Source organism: Mus caroli, unplaced genomic scaffold (genome assembly GCF_978045245.1).
Source record: "Mus caroli unplaced genomic scaffold, Mus_caroli_1 scaffold_3, whole genome shotgun sequence".
In the NCBI taxonomy this organism is placed as follows: Eukaryota; Metazoa; Chordata; class Mammalia; order Rodentia; family Muridae; genus Mus; species Mus caroli.
Window position 1 is genome coordinate 137157390 of NW_028227258.1, and position 16364 is coordinate 137173753.

The window sequence follows — 16364 nt, forward strand, 5'->3', positions numbered from 1 at the left end:
AACTCTGGTTTGCTTTGGTGTAAAAGAATGGCTAGAATCATGAAAGAGTTGCTAAGTGGGTCTGTCATTGATTAATTAGAGGGGCTGGACCTTTAGTTACCATGCCCTTAGGATTCAGGCTGAACAAGTGTTAAAAGCATTTTATCCTTCAAAGACAGCAGCAGTATTTCAGTTAGGGGAAAATAAATAGCTTGATCATTGGCCTAAGCCTTTCCTTTGACTTTGAATTTCATTCTGTTTAATTCTTTGCAAACCCCTAGGGGCATAGAGAACTTTTAATTGTATCCAACACAAAAACAAAAACAAAAACAAAAAAACCATGAAATCGCAGTACTTTTGAGATTGTATCTTACGTTGGCATATATTTATAATACAACTTTGTCAGAAAGAATTGTTTAAAATGGCATCTATCAAGAAAACATGTCTTCTGAGACCCTGCATCTGACACTGTGTCGGTCTATAATCCATAAGTAGCTATCTCCCTTCTTCAGGGCCTGTTAATCTCATGTGAGTGTTTGTTGAAGGGCTTAGCATTCAATTGATAATTATTTCTTACCCATTTATTTATGCATATGCTACAGAGACTATACATATCCTGTGCATGCACAACCACTACCCAGACAAGCTTGCAGTTTATGATAAGTAGGGAAGAAAATGAAGAATTTCACAGTGGCCCGCAAGTGACTGATTAGCTCTGGAACTCCAAAGTAGAAAGGGTATTTATTAGCATAGTGCTTTATGTAAGGAAAGCAACGGAAATTAGACAAAACTTTCAGCATAATGTGGCATACATGTGGTGTAGCTTTTAAAGCATGTTGTGGGGAGGTGCTTTCTTTTAATTAGTTTTCTCTAAGTGAAGGTGGGTTAAATTATACTTACAACATTTACTGTTTAAAAATCTCATATTTCTAAAATAGAAATATAATGGTGTGTTTTCATTTTGTTTGTTAAAATATAGCACATAAGGTGTTACTGGGGTATGACTTTGTCATGGAGTGATATGCTTTGATAGTTAAGAGGTAATTACTTTTCTAAGATGGGCAACTTTGCTGCTCAGTTATTCCTCTATGAATCTAGGCAGTTCATTTTTGCTATCTTTTAAATCATGGTTTGAAAAAGTAAATTTTAGAAGCATTTTAAAACCTACTAAGAACCCTGTAAAAATTCATGATATCATCATGTTTCAAAAATTCATTTGAACTTTTCCTGATATTTGTCAGGCTTAAAGGCACAAGAGCAGGAGGAAAGAGTCAGGCCCTCTCCTCCGGCTTCCCATGCACTATCAGGGTCTGTTCCTCTGATAATTTTTGATATTGCCATGGCCACCACTTTTGACTTCTTCCAGACCTCAGTGTCACCAAAACAAGTCAGGGGCTAGCTATTAAGGAAGGGTCATGAATGATTATGTTTCTTATGTTAGTATATCTGTTTTTATGAAAGAATTTGTAAAACAAAATGGACTTGAATTATATCAGACATTGAGAGCATATCTCTAACAGGTACCGGTGTCTTACAGTGAGGTACTTAGATTTACTTCCTACTACTTCTTACCACAGCTAGGTGAAAAGCTTGCTGTAACATATTCTGCCCTTTCTTCATGCAGAGAAGTCCTTTGAAGGGTTCTGTGACATATTCTTGGGTCTCTCTTACACTGAGTGCTTAGGAGGAGCCCACCACAGCAAGACAGTTTCTCATGTCACTCTGTCCATGAGAGTGGCTGGGAATGACAGGAGGAGCAACTGGGAAACTTAGAAGTGTGCTACAAATATGCATCGCTAAGCCTGTAATCCTCACATATATTCGTGGTGAAGGCCCTCTCTTTGTTGCTTTCATTTTGACAAAATACATCCTTCTTCACCAAGGTCCTCAAAAGGACCAACCTCTGTTTATGACTGCACTATTTTAAGTAAGCAACAATAATAACATAAAATAAAAAAATAGATGAATGGAAAATATCTTGCATGTAATGATAAACAATATTACCTGCTTTTAATTCAAAATATGTACCAGAGAAGGTAGAAATATAAAATAAAAAGACCAATATATGTTATAAGTGAAAGTCATATTAGTAAGTATCTGCTGTCTGAGGACTGGGGATGTTATGTTTCACTATTTGTAAGATAAGTCCATGCATAAATTTAAATATTATATATAAATTTATTTTACCTCTGCAAAACGGCAGAGAACATTCATCTTAGTAGACAGAAGGGAAGTGGCTGTGACATGGATTTCCAGGCCTGATGCAGATGGTCTGAGCTGATCCCAGGTCCCTGCACTCCTCTTCCAGAGTGACACATTTTCCAACATGATGAACTTCTGAAAGACAGTCAACTGTGAAGCACATTTAAAAAGTATGTTCATTTTAGGTCCTAACTTCCATAAAGATAAACAAATCCTAGAGACTCTTTGCTCACTGCTGTTTTTTTTCAGCAGAAAATAAAAAGGAGAGCCAGAGAGAGAGAGAGAGAGAGAGAGAGAGAGAGAGAGAGAGAGAGAGAGAGAGAGAGAGAGAGAGGAGTGTCACCTTAGGGCTCATTAACTTTCTTGAATGACTTCATCAGTTTAGTAAGTTGTAGGTATCATCTCTAATTTACTATTTTTTAATTATGAAAATCTACAAGTAAAAAAGTCACCAAAATTTAATAGACACAAAGTCTATATATTTCAATGAATATGTCAATATAGTTAGAATATTTATTCTGAATTACCTATAATTTTTTAACAAAATGGGCCAATGTTTTTAAAAAGGGAATTTTCATATATTGGAGTATCAATGATGAGGCATGCACTATTGCAAACAGTGGGTCTATAACATTGTTGTAATTAATCAGCAGACAAATTATACAACTTTCATGGTGATTACCCACAATTAGTCATTGAAATACATCTATAAATATTTACTATGTTTAATGTTGATAAATACTAACAAAGGACGAGACATAAAGAGCTGATAGACTGCACTCAGGGGCTATCCTGGTACTGAGAGAGACGCTTCACTGACTCAATGATTTTGAGCCAACACTCAAATGAGGTGTCTGGAGGAAATGTATTCCAGAAGGAAAAGCTACAGTATTAAATGTGATAAACTCTACAAAAGGACTAGCTAATATACATTAATTAAACGTTAAAAATAGATGAATCTTTGTAAGGAATAGTGTTCTGTGTGCCCAGAAATGGCAGTGCTGAATCGATACATTGTTGCACAGGATATATCTTTGGCATTTGTCATGGGAAAATATAATCCAAATCAAGACAACAGTCTCAAAGTTGTCAGTTCAGAAGAATTATTTCAGATACACTTGCGTTTGTTCAAGGAACAGAAGTAAGTCTTAAAATACTGGAAATTATCCTTTAAGTGTTAATAGAGTGAGATCCTAGAGTGTTTTACAAACAAATATGTAAACTTTGTTTTACCTTATTATGGGGAGAAAGCTAAAAATAAATGAGCATGAAACATTGACTTTTATCCATCTTGAATTTCATGGAGCATCCATAGTGATGCATCTGTCCCTTCAAATATTTATCCATCACTTGCAGACAAGTACTGTATGAAGCAATAAATAACAGACAGCGAGAACAGGAGAAGCAGTTTTTTAATGCCTTGTGCTTAAACTGTCACTCCAGCAGGAAGTAATAACTGCATGCGGCATTATTTAAGGCAAGGTAATAGACTACTTCCTTTTGCAGGCAAATTACTTTGGTGACTGCTGCCTGACTCTCAGATGCACTGTTTCCTCAGTGAAAGCTTCCAATTGTAAGCTGTGATGTGATTGGCTGCTGAATCCCCATGCTTTCTTTTGAAACTTCTACCCATCAATTGTCATTATGTGAAGAATCTCTTCAAGTGTGGGGTGCTCCATATGGGAGACCCGTAGTGTGCAACATAAGTAGCCCAGATGAGACCAGAGTGATCTCTGCTTGACTCTACTACTTATTAGGTATATGATGCAAAGCAAATTATCAACTGCACAGGGATTCCAATTATTTAGGTATAAAGTAGAAGTTACACTGACACAACAGAGCAGCTCAGGGAATTAAAGTGAGTAACGTTCTGGAGCTTATTGTGGGAGGCCAACAAATGAATGCTTGGCTACTTGACAGATCTTAGGTTACAAAATGAGGATGCAGAGGTTAGCTGTTCCTTGTCAGGCATGGCCTTCAAACTCTATGCCAGCTTGGGGGTGGGGTGAGAACAAAGGACCGGTATCCTTGCCTGTTTCCTCACTTCCCTGTGTTTTCTTTTTATCACATGGAAGACAGTAGAATAACATTTTAAACACAAACCTCGGGTGTCAGCTGTCCATACAGCTGTAAAATGTCTATGGTTTGGAAGTCAGCGAGCAAAACAGTCGAGCAGTGGAGCCGGGACGGCAATATTAGTTTGGTGGAGGTTGGACCCTTAGTGTCTATTTATAAGTATAGCAGCTTCATTCATTTGGTAGGATTTCATGTAGCTGAATTTTAGTTTGTCTTTCTCTGCTTACTCAAATTTAATCTTCAACTCATGGCTGCAAACAGAATTTCTTTGTTGAAATACCTTGCGAGTCCTTTGGGAGTAGGGCAGAAATAAAATAAATAGGTAGTCTATCCCTCAAATATTAAATATTCAAGGTGCTCATGTGTACTTAATGAAATTCATTAATAGTAGCATTTTCAAGTAAAAATCAAAGTAACTGGGTGATGATTGAATTTCACACCTCTGAACAGACAGCCTTTTATTACTCTGTAGACTGAATATAAGTAATATCTCTGCATTTTGCCCATCGAAATGCACAATAGAAACTTATTGCATTATTTTTATCACAGTGGCATGGTTTCCATGCTCTTTTCCATGACCTCCATTCAGTGTACATAATAATGGAGTGTCTAGTTCATATCACATTCTTGGGTAGGCCCTGGATGTAATTTTCAAAAGAACAGGAAATGTTTGTCTTTTGATCAGACATATAATTTAGTGAGTGCCAATTTGATAAAATAGCATTTCCCCTTTAATATAGTAGAAGCGAACATAGGAAACACCATGGGAGAAGATCTTTATTCTGGCTGGGGTTGTCAAGAAAGGTTAAGAAGCAGAATGTTTCTCCCAGTGCTGAAATGATGCCAAGTGTGTGTGACAGGTTAAGGTCGTTTTTCATACATAGAATGGCACTGGCAGAGGTAATTGTGGGTGTGGGTAGTGTTACAGAAGGCACACTAGGCTTCCTAAAACAGCACTGTTGTGCAAACACATATGTGAACATATATGAAAGCTGGCTACAGACATGTAAAAATCTTCTCTGCAGTTCTAGTCTTGGAGTTAAGTTTCTAATTAACTAGTTACTATTGTTACTATGGCGGCCTTGAAATGTCAGTGTGAAGAGACAGAGGCCATACTCAGATAACTCTTTATGTCAGTTGATGTTAATTGCTCATGTGACAGTTTGTAAGCTAAAATTTACATTTAGTATATGTGCATACCAAACAGCATAAGATGTATAGGGATGGGAAAAACTATAGAGGGATATCCCAAAGGGTTGTAGAACATATTCTTTGTGGGGAAAAAGGGAAACACTAGATAAGAATATACTTTTAGCTGTTACATATTAATGGAATAAAAAATATTGGTGAAGTTATTTTTCCACATGGATGCATTTTCTAATAAAGGCTAAAGAAAAGATACTTTAATTTATTCATTCTGATAAAAATGTGTTTCGCTTTTCTCCTTGCTTCATTAGTCAATGTAGAAGAACACATTTTTGACTCGCCTCATAGTTTAAGCTTCTTTTAGAGTTCGGAGTTTGTAGAAATATAAAAATACGTTCTCTTGCCCTCAGCATAAGAATCAAGTCTTCCTAGAACTATTTAAAGCACTATAGGTCTTCGCTTGTTTCTGGTGATTATTTTATTTGTTTGTTTTTGTGTGTCAGGATATGAGCATAAAACTTTTTGCAAGTCAGTTCTCTCCTTCTACCATGAGACTCTCAGCAATCAAACCCAGACTTGGTGGCAAGGACCTTTATCCTCTAAGCCATTTCCCTTTAACAGCCCTAGATTGCTATGCATTTCTTTGTGTTTCTTATGATCTAGAACTGATTTTTTTGCCATCTTACTAAGCAATGTTGACATTTTAAAACCATGTTTGCTAGTTAAAACTTCTTGTAAATATCTTTCTGTCTCTTTCATAGACTGTACTGTATGCTTTAGGTTGTGACCCCCTTGCCACAGCCTTCTGATGCTGGAGCTACCACCAGATATTGGTTAAGTTATTTTCTGTCATCTTATGTCTCTATGTTTGTTGTTTCTGCTGCTAAGATGAACATCATGACCTAAAGCAACTCAGAGGAAAAATATCATTTCATTTTACAGATTACAGTCCATCATGACGGGCAGGCAGGGCAGAAACTGGAACAGAGATCATGGTGGAGTGTTGCTTTCTTGCCCTGGCCTCATGGTTTGCTCACCCTGATTTCTCATAGTAACCAAGGTTACCTGATCATAAATGACATGGACCAAGTTGTCTTGGCACTCCATGTTAATCAATCAATCAATCAAGAAGATATTCCTCAGAAACTTATCTATAAGCAATCTGATGGGGAGCAAACATTATCCAAGAGAGCGCTCTGAGCGTGCTCTCCTCTCTCTCTCTCTCTCTCTCTCCCTCACTCTCTCCTTCTCCCTCCCTCTTTCGCCCTCCCTCCCTCTCCCTCCCTCCCCATTCTCCCTCTTCCCTCTCCCTCCTCTTACCCTCTTCCTCTTTCTATCCCCTCCCCCTCCTCCCTCCTTGTCATACCCTATTCTTTACCCAACTGTTGATGTCTGTATTTATTTCCATGCACTTTAAGAAGATTCTACATTTTCTATTCTCATGGAAGCTCTAGGCTGACTTGTGACCAAGTGCTATGAGTCAGCCACTTTCCCATCTTATCACAGAAGCCATGGCAGGAGAGGGTGTCTTCTCTCTTCTCCTGCAAGACCCACAGACTCTGATACAAACCTAGGAGATCTGGGCTGTCTCCTGAATCATGCAGACAGTATTTCATCTCTAGAGTGTGCTTTCCAGAAGGCTGGAAGTAGTGGGAAAATCTGGGCATCCCTGGTGCATCAATAATTAACTATAGAATAAAATGCATCTCAGATTCTCACTGTCTTGTATTTTCTACTTCAAGATATAAACAATTAATTCAGTATAGCCACATAGTTCCAATATGGCTGAGGTTGAGTTTGTGTTTTTTCTTCTCTCAGCTTTACAGCCACATTAAGGATTTATGTCTTTTTTGGCAGTTTTGTTTGAGCAATGGCAATTTTTATACACACTGTCATATTGAAATAATACCTTCCTTATAGATCAACAAGTTTAATTTCATATTTATGAGAAAAATAATTTTTGAGGAGAAGAAATGTTAGAGCTCACTTTCTGACTCAAAGATTGAATATTTTCCCTAGGGAAATATAACTTTTAAATTTCCTGTAGATATTTCAAAGATAATTATTTATTTAAAATTGATCTCTTGCTTATAATCACACACACACACACACACACACACACACAGACACGTGCGCACGCAAACACTGGAAAAATGTAAACACTTTTGTTGTTAGTACTTTCTAGATAAATAGCTGTACTTATCAAAAGCAGTTTAAGATTTCTAAAGAAAAAAGTTTATGGCACTTAATGATCTCCTCTTGGAATGTGATGGTTGGACGCACACTGGAGGTTGATTTAAAAAACTACAGTGCTTTGTTGAGTCTTAAAAAATCACTTACATATAATGTATGGAATATGTACTCGTGTATATACTAAAGAGAAGTATTGTTTAGGACTGATTCATAACTATATTCCATCAAATTTTATGGATCAACGGGCATCATTAGACTTTCAGGAGCCATGCTGGTTTTATAAAACCCTTAGGTATAAAATGTGTGTTATTTCTTTCTCCTTATCATAAGTGCTTGGATGGTAGATGAGAGATGACATGAATATTCATGTTGTATTTACTCAGTGCAGAAAAGAACAGAGGCCAGTTTACTTATTCCAAAATGAATATATTTTAATGAGACTTTTTAAATGCACTATCTCTAGTCTTGACATATCAGATTAACTATCAGCATTCTGCTGGCATCATGCAAAACAAATGAAAAACAAACAAACAAACAAAACCTAAAGTGCTTACCAATGAGATTTATATCAAGAAGTATTAGGTAGTTTGATGTAAAAGTCTTAAACAGGTTCATTTAAAAATTGTGAATCTTACACTAAAAATTAATTGTTTTTAAAACCAGATCTTTATTCAGCCACAAAGTAGTGTGTAGTAGACATCAAAATATTATTGTAGAAGGTAGAAGAGAGAACATCAGGGTGACTTTCAGTTAGCTTCCTACTTTACCAGAAGGAACACGAGGAGACATGGATTAGTGCCTTCAGAGTTGGCAAGAGATGGATCCGGTTGATAGTGCAAGTCGAGAGCATGAACCGGAAGTATGAGCCAAGCTTCGTATTTTATTTTTTTTTAAAGATTGTTAAAATGCACCTGGACATTTTAGGAGTTCAGTCCAGTTGGCAGCAGACACATGCATTCTCACTACTGTGACTCCTGCAAAGCATCACTACCTTACTCCCAGAATGCCTCAGCTTCCATACTGTGTCCGTGTAGACCTTAGGACAGGCTGGGTCCTTCAAACCCTAGCGTGGCTATCCCCATTCCATTCTCTGCTTTCATCATCTGACTTCGCCAATATCTATGTCTGGTGAGCATATGTTACTTATGATAGGGTCATAATGCTACATAATTGTCATATGTCATTGTTTTGTCTTTTGAATAAAATTCATCATAAACTTGTATAAGGAAAAAACTGAATGTAGTATAAAAACCATTACACTTTAGAAAAGTGTTCTTTTCTATTTTTGATTTAATAAGGAAATCAAGAAATAGTCATGCCTTCATTTGTAATGAATTTTATGGTATAACACACATTTCCATCACTGAATATCACTGTATTTATATAGACTATAATAGTCTATTTTCAAATGTTTTATTAATTTTTAGTTGTTTCTTCTAAACGTTCCAAAAACACTTAAAATTTTGGAATTTTAAATGAATGGTTTGTATCAAGCTATTATAGTTCGAGATGTAAGAGGAGTCATTACAAATAAAACTCATTAGTGCATGTATTAAAATTTTTGTACTACTAAATTGAAATCCTAAAAGAAATTTAGAATGGATATATTTCTAAATCTTTGTGACATACCAAAATTATGTAAGTAGCTTAAATAGATCTGTGGTTCACAACAAAATTGACATAATCAATAACAGTCTGTCATCCTGAAGGTTGTCTCTTTCTTTTATTATAGCATTATTCAGAGCACTGTTGACTTTCTTCATGACAACTTAATATTCCACTTATGTTTGTGATGATTATTAATGATCTATATTCTAAAAACAAATAAACATTAAATAAAAACTGTGACTAGTTAATAAGTGAAAAAAAATTTATGGACATACCTGCTCTAATAATCTTCCATTGAACTGATCATGGAATGAGTGGTTTAAACAAAATAACTTCAAATATGATGGTATGTTTCCTTCTTATGTTCTAGGAGTCAGAACTTTTTAAATGTGATTGGATGGGGGTGGTTTGTGATGTGTCCTGTGGAGGTCTGCTTCCTAAGACTGTACTAACAATGTACTTGGCAATATTGTGCAAGTAAGGTTTTGTATTTATTTTTCAAGTCTCATTGCAGAAGTTATACTACTCTGTACAATGTAAAAATATTGTCAACAAAATACGAGTCTCATAGTTAAGGTAGCATTGAAAGCCGCTGTTTCCTATGTGAATCCCACCTTTGTACATAGAAGTAGACTAGGATGGATATAGTCAACCATATACTGGCAATCATAAATCTGTTTGAAATATCTATTTCATGGTTCATTACAACTTTTTGTCACACAGACACTCATAAATACAAAGCATATTACTTTGATAAAATCTGTTTCCAATATAGTAGTACCATTTTCCTGAATGGTTACAATCATACTTGATGAACTCTTTAATACTCAGTCAAAACTTACATGTAATTCATCTGTGATGTGAAATTTCTAACAACACATTTAACATTATTATGCTTCTGTGACACAGAGAATTTGCAGACCTTCATCCATATCCACAGTTGGTTGAAAATACAACAGATATGAAATGTATAATTGTATAGAAACTAAAATTGTGTGTTTGACTCTCATAGTTGTATTCACAGAGATGTGTGTATGTCTATCTGTATCTGTTTTCTTTTTATGGCTCTGCATGTGTGTGTAAATGGGCCATGTCTGCCTGTGTGCACATGTTTATGCATATTTGCATGAATATGTCTGTGTGTGTGCCTGTATGTATTTATGTGTATATGTGGCTATGTCTCATTGTGTGTTTCTGTATGTGTGTTGTGTGTTTGTGTTTATGTGTGTTTCTGTATGTTTGTGTGTGTATGTATTCAAGTATGTGTGTGTTCATGTGCATGTGTCTGTATGCTTATGCATGTCTCTGTGTATGTGCATTTGTGTGTATGTTTTAATGTGTGTTTGTGTAGGTATATACAGAAATGGATTTTATATCATTTGATTACTTGACCTTAGTTAAAAAAAAATGGAAGCTTAGTAATTGTCTTCTACTTCTGTCATTCCCTTTCTGTTAGCCATGTCAAAATCTACCTTGATTCAGTCTCACCAAATACATTGAAGTAATTTCAAGTTTTCTTAGTTTTGTTTTTAAGTTATATTTCCCTATATTTGTTTCCTAATATGCCAGTCTGTTAGATTTTTCTATATAACAGACATGCAGCAACTCTTAACATATAGATGCTGCATATTTTAATTTTATTTTTATTACTTTAAATAGACAGGTATGCCTGTCTAATGAATCTGTGACATTATTTTTAAAACTAGGGCAATGCAAAAAAGAAAGAATAAAATATTCAATACACCACTCCATATACCCACTTAGCTGAATAGTGTACAAAATCATCCTTTTAATATCGAATGTCAAAGTGTCTTATTTACTGAACTTATGTTGGTCACAAATGTTATAGTATTTAAAGTGATTATTTAACACATCAATCAATTTCCATAAATATTGCTTATTTTTATCTTGTATATTATGTATGTAAATAGTCATATATGAATAATATTTATAAAAGCTACTCTTATAGAATATTTCAAGAGAAAGTGCAAGTCAGAAATATTATGCAGTAAGAATAGATGTGAAACCAAAATTTATTTATTTATTTATTTATTTTTTGGGGGGGGAGGAAAGGGTTTATTCGGCTTACACTTCCATACTGCTGTTCATCACCAAAGGAAGTCGGGACTGGAACTCAAGCAGATCAGAAAGCAGGAGCTGATGCAGAGGCCATGGAGGGATGTTCTTTACTGGCTTGCCTCCCCTGGCTTGCTCAACCTGCTCTCTTATAGAACCCAAGACTACCAGCCCAGGGATGGTCCCACCCACAAGGGGCCTTTCCCCCTTGATCACTAATTGAGAAAATGCCTTACAGCTGGATCTCATGGAGGCATTTCCTCAACTGAAGCTCCTTTCTCAGTGATAACTCCAGCTGTGTCAAGTTGACACAAAAATAGCCAGTACACCCACAATACTGTAACAGTCAAGGTACTAGGCTAGACATTCCAGGGAAGGAGGAAAGATGCACACATGTGTCCGGTGTCCTCTTGGTATTTCAAATCTATTGGGGAAACTGGAAAGAGTTCAGGTGCACCCAGTGGGCTGTGTGGAGTTAGATCCCAGGCTAATGCAGGCCAGCAGTCCATGTGTTCATCATTTGCTCTACAGATGGTGAAACCAAAATTTAAATCACCTTTTGCAATCAATTGAACAGTTCCAAGGAGATAGCACAGGGTCCAAGGAGTAGATAAAGGTTTGTTTGTTTGTTTGTTTTTTATTGGATATTTTCTTGATTTACATTTCAAATGTTATCCCCTTTCCCATTTTCCCTCCCTCCCCCTGCTCCTATGAGGGAGTTCTTCCACATCCCCGCCCTCGATTCCCCTACATTGGGGCATCAATTGAGCCTTCATAGGACCAAGGACCTCTCCTTCCATTGATGCATGACAAGGCGATCCTCTGCTACATATGCAGCTGGAGCCATGTGTACTCCTTTGTTGATGGCTTAGTCCCTAGGAGTTCTCAGGGGTCTGGTTGGTTGATTTTGTTGTTCTTCATATGGGGGTGCAAACCTCTCCAACTCCTTCAGTCCTTTCTCTAACTTCTCTGTTGGAGAACCTGCGCTCAGTCCAATGGTTGGCTGCAGTCATCTGCCTCTGTATTTGTAAGGCTCTGGCAGGGCCTCTCAGGAGACAGCCTTATCAGGCTCCTTTCAGGAAAGCACTTTTTGGCATCCACAATAGTGTCTGGGTTTTAAACACTAAACTAAATCTTTCTTCTGCCGAGAACATAGTTGTACATTTAGTTTTGAAACAGTTTTGACTGATTTTTATCTATGAAATAATAATCATTATTCCAGTAAGTTTATTCAAGACATTCCATGGTAAAGTTGATCAAGCAAATGGGTCCCATGATAAACATCCACATTCTCTTAAATGGGAATAGAAGCTTTCTAATTAAATAGGGGCCAACAAGTGAAGACAGTGAACTGAACCAATATTTTTCCTGCAGTACTTAGCTGTCACTCTTGTTTCTCTTGCTTAGAGTGGTCATGTACATTTGGAAGATAGCACTTTTCTGAGGTCTTATATTTCTGTAAAGAAACATTTCTTTTCCCTTTAGTAATCACTGTAAGAATAAATGGGTTATAAATATCACAATTAACTTTGATTTCTTAGAAATGAGTTCCTATTACAAGAATATGACCTGAAGAGCCCCACATGTCTTGCAGAGGAATGTAAGAATGCAAACATGAAGTCTCAGAAGTCCCTGGAGATGAACAGAAATGCTTGGCCCACCTACGTGTATCCACATTGGTTGGAAATTTATTACATCCTGTAAGAGAACTCCACATAAAAACACTTCACCCGTGCTTAACCCAACTCCTTGTCTGTCTTCACATTTGCCTGTTATCTAATTTGATCTCTATCAGGAGACCAATTTTTCTGTTCTTTAATAAAGTTTTTGTGTGCTTTAGCCTTCTCTGGAAACAAAGCAGAGCAATGGTAAACTTTCACTCATAGGTCTGTTTTAAAAAGCTTTTTTTTTTTATCACTTTACAATTTTGCACATATGCAGACCATAAAAATAGTTGTTTATGAATTTTTTGATATGCCTTGCAGTCTCACTGAATCATAAATGTTGTCCATCGTAATCTGTACTTTAAAGTTATTAATAACTTTCCTGAGGAACAGACACAGTTGTTGCTGATAGGCTATTTTTTTTTTTTTTTTTTTTTGCATCTGGTCCAGAAACCTTCAGAATATTAATGGCTAGAACAAAACTGCCCATCTGAGACAGTCTAAACCCTCCATAGATACACCATTCTGTCAAACTGGTTCTGTGTAAACGTGGACAGTGGTAGAAAGAGGCCATGAAACAAAGTTGAGAAATTATTATGATCATCTCCTTCTGAGCTTTTTGTATTCAGGGGGCACACAGTGAAGCTGGCTTACATGAACACCATGTTCCCTTTTAAATTAAGGCAGTTAATTAGGGCTTGTTACCCTTGTTGTTTGAAGGATCTGGGATGCTGATAATGTTAAGTGGTTTACCAGATTTATAGCTCTTAAACATTACAGAAGACAAATCGAAATACATTTTCTAACCTCCACTTTGTATGTTTCTAACTCTATCTTCCACACCCTTCAGATCATAGGGAAAGAGAAAAGTACACACACACATGCACACATGCACACACACACGCACATACATACATATACACACATATATACTCATACTTTTATATTATATATACCTTTGTGTGTATGTATATATGTATGCATGTATTTACCTTTTCCTCCCCCATATTTCAATTAATGGCTTCTTCTGTCACCATTTACTTCAAGTGTCTAACTAGCTAACTGTGTTTGAGATAGAGTCTTACCATATGCAACAGGGCCCATAAGAGAACCTAGTTCTTTGATTCTGCTTAATAATTATAAAGTGAATAGCTTATGTGTTAGTACATCTTTCAACCTTTTAGATAAGCAGAGGATTTGTGAGTAATATGGAAACCAATAACAGTCAACATGCAGAGAATAAGAAACTATAGAGTGTTCAGATAAAAATGGGCCTCTATACCACATGTCCTCTATGCAAGGCCCAGAGTTTATGATAGAATAGTGCAAGGAAACACTGTTTATTCAGACACTGTTTAGGCCAGACACTGGTAATGTCTATAGCAAAATAGCATTTGTCAGACATGGGAGCACAGATTCACTTAGGAACTCACAATGGCTGCAAGTGCATGCATGAAACATAAAAAACAAAGCAAGTCAGAATTCCAGCATAAATGGGGAAGGTTTTCATGAAATATTGCTGTATTTAAGGATCTATTGGCAGTGATCACAGCCATTAAAATGTTACAATGCTCCTGTATATGATTGCACGCTCCTGTACATACAAGCTACCCCAAAAAAGAACTCTGTGGCTGTTAAAGGAAAAGAGAGAGAACAAATGAAGTTGGGATGGAAAAGTTGGAGACATTGGAAGAGTTTGAGTGACAAATGGAGGGGCAGTATCAATGGTGTGGTTTTTTGTTAATAGTAAAGTATTTACAAATTTTAAATATGATTAAAACTAAATTAAATCTTCCAAAAGCTAATCATCTCCCATCATAATTATCAAATAATATCACAGGTTTCCCAGGAGCCAGTGTCATATCTGTTTCAGGCAGAAACTGTGGAGAATGATGGGAAGTTGGGAAGAAAACAGACTGAGGGAGATCAGCAGTGTAGACCATCCTCCAGGCTCAGCACCCAGAAGAGCAACTCTGCTGCCCTAGGAGACTGTCTTGTATCTGAGCCAATTAGGTCTCCAGGAAAAGTGGTGTTTCTGAATAACTCATCGTTTCAGGACATTCTTAACTTGGTGTTAGAGTGTGGCTTTGAAGATGCTAAAGTGTGCACTGAACACTTACAATACAAATTAACCACAGCCTCTGCTTATCTGTAAGGCTGAAAGGTGTACTAACACATGAGATATCAACATTGCTATTATTAAGCAGAATTGTAGAAATAGCTTCTCTTATTGGGCCTGCTCCATAGGTAGCCATGCAGTTTTGGACTCTCCTCTGTGTGTCTTGGTATGTTCATATCTTTGTGATTTACCTATATTTCTTCAATATGGCATAGGGAACTCAAACTTGAAAACATTCTTGCTACAAACAATTAAAAACTTTTACCAAGTGCAAGACATTATTAAGATAGAAAAAAATCTTGCATGGAAGAATATATTTATAATATATATTACACAAATGAAAAATATATATAATTACATATTATACAAAGGTTAAAAATATACAAATTGCGCACGCGCACAAACACACATAATATGTAAAGCTAGTTTTTCTTTTAATTTCATTCCAGAGTATAGTGATGGATGGAGCCTTTATAGAAACCAAAAACTAAAAATAAATCTACTGTATGATCACTCTTTGGCATATACCCAAAGGATTCCAGACTCTACTACAGGTATACCTGCTAATCTATATTCATTGGTGCTTTACTCATACATGTCAGTAAATTGCAACAGTTAATGTGTCCATCAACCGATTAATTATGAGATTGTGGTATATTTACACAATGGAATATTATGTAGTTAGTAATAAGAAAAAATGAAGTTTGTAGGCAAATGAATGATGCTGGAAACAGTCATTCTGCGTGAGGAAACCTAGACTCATAAGAAGAAATCTCAAAGGGTTTCCTTATCCTCAGATATGTGTGTTTCATTTGGAATAACCATAAAGATCACTTCATCTCTCATTCTTCCTCTGCAAAGATGGCAGTTCATGCAGAGATCCACAGAGTACTGAGATGCAGAGGGTTCAGTTCTTCAGAAAAACACACATACCACAATTTCCCAAAGAAGGCTCAGGGGTCACTGAGGATAAGGGAGTAGAAAGAACATATAAATCCAAGGCAGTGGATGATGAAATAAGTCTTCATTTGCAGACTCAATGCTATAAATCAATACCAATGCTGTCATCACTTCAGTGATGTGTATTACACATGTTTGTTTTTATTGTTGTTTCAAATGACTTTGGAAATATTGCACTTCAAGTCGGGGGAAGAGGGCCGTCTCACAAGTTATCTTCCTAGTTTGCTTTTTCTTATTGTGATTATAACCAAATTATATCAAAAGAAACTTGGAGGGCAAAAGTTTAATGTGGATTATGTCTTCTGGTTACACTGCATCAAGTATAGAGGACAAGGAGGAAC

At 36.3% G+C, this 16364-nt stretch overlaps 1 protein-coding gene across 2 annotated transcripts in view; it reads left to right on the top strand.

Annotated features, from left to right (window-relative positions):
• Window positions 1-16364, top strand: part of Naaladl2 (N-acetylated alpha-linked acidic dipeptidase like 2) — a 1298244-nt gene that overhangs the window by 154124 nt on the left and 1127756 nt on the right. The window contains exon 1 of one of the 2 annotated variants that reach the window (XM_085836001.1): window positions 15528-15617. The exons of the other annotated variant lie outside the window; for it this stretch is intronic. The gene's annotated coding sequence lies outside the window, so the exon portion shown is untranslated. Of the gene's footprint in view, window positions 1-15527; window positions 15618-16364 lie in introns of those variants that run through there. 2 annotated transcript variants of the gene reach the window in all.